The 4,764-nt window shown below is 37.3% G+C and overlaps 1 protein-coding gene across 1 annotated transcript in view; it reads right to left on the bottom strand.

The window, feature by feature from the left end:
• The window catches only part of atrn (attractin), a 151,332-nt gene that overhangs the window by 10,606 nt on the left and 135,962 nt on the right, over positions 1-4,764 (bottom strand). The window lies entirely within an intron of this gene.

Raw genomic sequence — 4,764 nt, forward strand, 5'->3', positions numbered from 1 at the left:
AGACAGCTGATAAAAACCAGTAAGGGTAGTAATATATAGTAGAAGTCCAAAGAAATGTAATGATGTTAGATAGAAGACAAGAGAGAATAAAACAATAGCACAGAGACAAAGAAAATGAAGAAAAAAAAAAGAAATATATACAACTGAAGGGGAAGAATACAAACTACACAATATATTTGAAACAGAACAAAGGAAGCAATATTAAATAAAACAAGATGTAATAAGGTTTAATGTGTAAAAGAAAGAAACCAGGACCACAACTAGGAAAAGGAAAAATAGRAGAGAAAGCAAAGAAAAAAAACTTTTTAAACAAAAGACAAAATACAGACAAAAAAAACCCCTGAACCAGCTCACATATGATTTGCTCCTCATCTGAACTGAGCACCTGAAAAAACATTTTGTTTCCTGTACAGACTGAAATTAAATCAATCAAACTAATTTAAAGTTTTGTTGTACGCTGTAAGTCTATCAAGTCACTGTAAAATTGAAAGAAACAAAAAAGTAAAAAAAAAAAAAGTTTTCAGCAAGGTTTGCAACACAAGACAAATATGAGACTTGTGCTTTTCAAAAGCACATCTTTGAGAGTTAGAGGCAGCAGTGCATTTATTTCACTTTCAGGAAGTATTCTTTCCTTAGGACTGAAACAACTGAGGCAGATCTAACCAAAACTGGAATTAAAGACATCAAAATATGTGGATGTTTTTTTTTATTATAATTTGTATCGGATCCAGTGCTCCACAACTTCAAAATTTATACWGTTTTATTTCATTTTTTTGTTATGCATGATTTATTCTACTGCATTTTCACCAAGTGTTATAATTAAATACTTCTTTTGCATTTACCTGCTGTTACACACTTACGAACAAAAGGAGTCTGGCATGGACTTCAGATCTTATAAAGAACTGAGTGTGATAGCCTATAAAGACACTACAAGAAACAAAGGCTSAATTATTAAGCATTAAAGTTTAATACACCTTCCTTCAGCTGGTTCCCCTAGCTCTAAAYTTTAGAAGTACAAGTACAAAAAGAAACAACTCACTATAATTTTATGTGTTGTCATCTTAAGCRTCACACATTATTTGCTATTTCATGTGAAGCTTTACAGGTTGCATCATGTGAGTTTGCTTTCTGTGGTGACCCCTGCAAAAAGGAGCAACACATTTGTTTTTCTCTGCTCCAGATACTCAACCCGACCACCTCCTCTTCATCAAGTAGAGAAAGATGGAATGCCCTCTCTTAGTCGGGGAATGAGTCTTTGTCTTAATTGGAGGAGCACTGCTGAGCAAAACTGCATCACAGCTGAAAGGAACTAAGACAACAGTGATGCCATCAATAATAAAAATAAGTATCTAATTAGATAATGTTATCCATCCATTTTCTGCTATTTATCTGTGGCTGAGTCACAGAACAGCAGCAACAGGTTCAGAAGGGAGAACCAGACATCCTGCTCCCCGGAATCACTCTCCTGCATTTCTTGGCCAGATAGGAGACATAACCCCTCCAGTGAGATCCAGGTCTGAGCTGAGTGGGAGGTGCCTGGAAAACCTTCAGGGGGAGGTAACCAGGAGACATCCTAATTCAGATGCCTGAACCACATCATMTTGTTTTTGGTGAGGAGCAGCAGCTCTACTCGATGACTGAGTTCCTCACCTCATCTCTAAGCCTGAGCACAGCCACCCTACAAAGGAAGCCCAATTCAATTGATTGTATCCAGGTTTTCGTTCATTCAGTCATGATTCAGATCTCATGACCATAAGTGAGTGGTGAAACATAGATGGACCAATAAATCGAGTGCTCTGCCTTGTGGCTCTACATGTTCTTCACTACAACAGACCAGAGCAACACTGTCATCACTGGAGATGAGGCCTTGATCCATTGATGGACTTTACTCTTCATCCTAAAAGACTTCCAGATACCTGGAGCAGAGACTCATCCTGGACTCAGGGAGTATTCCACCCATGTCTTATGAGAACCGAAGTCTCAGGTTTAAAAAAGCTGACTGTCATCACAGCTGCTTCACACTGTGAGCTGTGAACATCCACCCCCACACACTGAAGGTCACAGTCTGAGGATACCAACATCAGCTGCAAAAAGCAGATATAAGACCTAGAGGTTTTCCATACAAACCCTTTCCAACTGCACACCGACACCCTTTTCATAAGCACCACAAACAATCAGGAGCAGCTCTGGCAGAATCCAACTYGCACCGGAAACAAGTTCAACTTTTTGGCGAGGATTAGACCAGGGGTGGGTGTACTCCTGACCCTTGAGAGCCGCTATCCTGCATGTTYTAGAGGTTTCTCTGCAACAGKACATGTGATTTGAATRAATGGGTGAYTAACAAGCTYAGAACTTAAGGGAATTCAATCACTGAATCAGAGGAACAAGTAAAACATGGATGACAGCAGCCCTCGAGGGCCGGGATTGCCCACCCTGGATTATACTCTAAATTACATTAAAAATTATTTAGTCTTTTTTTTGGGGGACAACCCTAATGGTAACGGGTTCCCTTGAACCTCCTGCCAGTGCCAGAAAGGCACTATTTTTCAAAAAAAAAAAAAATACAAAAGCATAAGTCCTTTTTGGACCATATCATTGTAAGCGATTTTTTTAAAGTGCTTATGAAACTGAGGTGACAACCGTGAGSTGAAGAGGATCTTCACCCCATCACTTCTGTTTATACTCTAGTCTAAAATGGTGTTGCAGCACGTTTCTTTGGCCAACAAAGACACAAGAAAAAGAGAAATTTATGTAAAACATTTGGTTGGTAAATAAAAAAAGAGTAATTTATAAGAACAAAGTAGAAAGGAAAATTACTGCAGAAACTTGAAAAATAAAAAGGAGGAACAAAAAGAAGAAATGGGATGAAGCTGAAAGGAGAGGATAAAATTCACTGTGGAGAAAAGCAGCCTTTGTTCAAGCGTTTGACCCTCTTCTGATATAAAGGACCCCGCAGCCTTTAGTTGGAGTAACCTTGTGCTTGTGAGCCAAGTCCCCTGAGATGCATGGGCCCTGTCAGAGTCGGGGCCCTAGAGCCACCTTGCTGAAACAGCCCTATATTTCTGCACTACATCTGCATTCAGAGGTCATTCATCACAAAGTGCACAGTCACAGGTATGCTTCGCCTACAAGCCTGTGCCCACTGAAGGCTCAGCAGCAAATCTTATCACTCTGCATACTTCCTTTTTAAAAGGACATAAAAGTAACATTTTATGGGCATGTTTGGGATTCTGAAATTACTAATAACTCAAATTCCAGAGTTCAGATTTGAWTGAGAAAAACATACAACTTCATGGAGTCAGCATAGAAGAGAAGATACCTCATCAYGTGGATTTCCTTCAGACTTTGTCATACTGTTACCACTGTGCCTTAACGTAGGAAGTACAAAATGATTTTTGCTCTGTTATTAACTGAAATCAACCTTTTTTTTTTCAAAACTTAAGTTTACTCTTGAAAATCTGTGATTTTTATGAATGAATTTTGAAAATGTTGTCTCTATGGCCTGTCTGTGCACATATTGACAGACCAGAATAAATTAAACAAGTACAAGTTACGAGTAATGAACGATAGCTACATATGTATCTATATATGACAGGTTTTTTTTATTTACTTTGTTTTCTAACCCTGTTGAGTTAGGATTAGGAGCTCTAAAACTCTTGAGAAAAACGTTCCTAAATATGTTCCAACATTCCAACATGTTCTACACTTCCTATAAAATTATTTTACTTTGATCTGAAGTCTTTACAGACATTCTGCTCACTGCTGCCTTTGATTAAAGCAAAAATAAATAAATAAATAAATAATTATGATGTTTCTTTATATATATGTCCTCCAGTCTTTTTCAGAGCTTACTTTTAATTTTATGAAATGCTCTGTCAGTGCTTGTAATTTCAATTTTTTTCTTTAGATAATTTCATTCTTTTGCACTTTTCAAAATGTTCAAAACATTTTTGTTTGTGTAAAGCACTTTTGATTACCCAGTTGCTGAAATGTGCCTTTTTACGTACTGTTCTACTGCACTAAAGTATTTGGGTTGTTTATTCTCAAGATACTCCCTTAATTACCAACTTATCATGGTGGACCATTTTCTGAGCCCGAATCATCCTTGGAGCTATACTGCTGGGAGCATTTACCATGGCTATGGGCAGGCAGGAGAGGCCATACAGGTCAGGTACAAAGTGCTATGGGTGGCAGTGTTGAAGGTGTAAATCCAATGATGACATTAAGAGTGGAAATAAAATCTTTTCAGCGGTTTATGAAAGATATTTTTCAAACATACAGACAAAATAACACAAAAAGCAAATGCGCATGCGCACATACAAGTAAACAATTACCATATTGCCTGCCTTCATTGCAATGAGCTATTAAAAATTTATTACAACCAAAATGCTATGTTTCCAGGGATAAAATACTCTAGTAATGAGACAGTAAAATGTTAATGCTACTGATAATTGGCTAAAGTAAAATTAATTGTTACAATAAAAAAGAAATGTGTTTTAACACTGCTGAGACAAGCTGTGACGTTTCTGTGCAGATATAAAATATATTTTCCTTTTAAAAATTTTAGGCTAAGAAAATTACTTAAAACATTTGTCACAGAATATCCATCAKCTGAGCCTGACTGTTATCAAACTGCTGCAGTCACATGACTGAACATACACCTGAGGGATCATGCTCAACACAGGCAGTGATGGATGAAGCTTTCCAGTATGTCACTAGATACAGTATATATATACATACATACAGTGACATACTGGAAAGCTT

Source organism: Austrofundulus limnaeus, unplaced genomic scaffold (assembly GCF_001266775.1).
Source record: "Austrofundulus limnaeus strain Quisiro unplaced genomic scaffold, Austrofundulus_limnaeus-1.0 Scaffold160, whole genome shotgun sequence".
NCBI classification, from domain to species: Eukaryota; Metazoa; Chordata; class Actinopteri; order Cyprinodontiformes; family Rivulidae; genus Austrofundulus; species Austrofundulus limnaeus.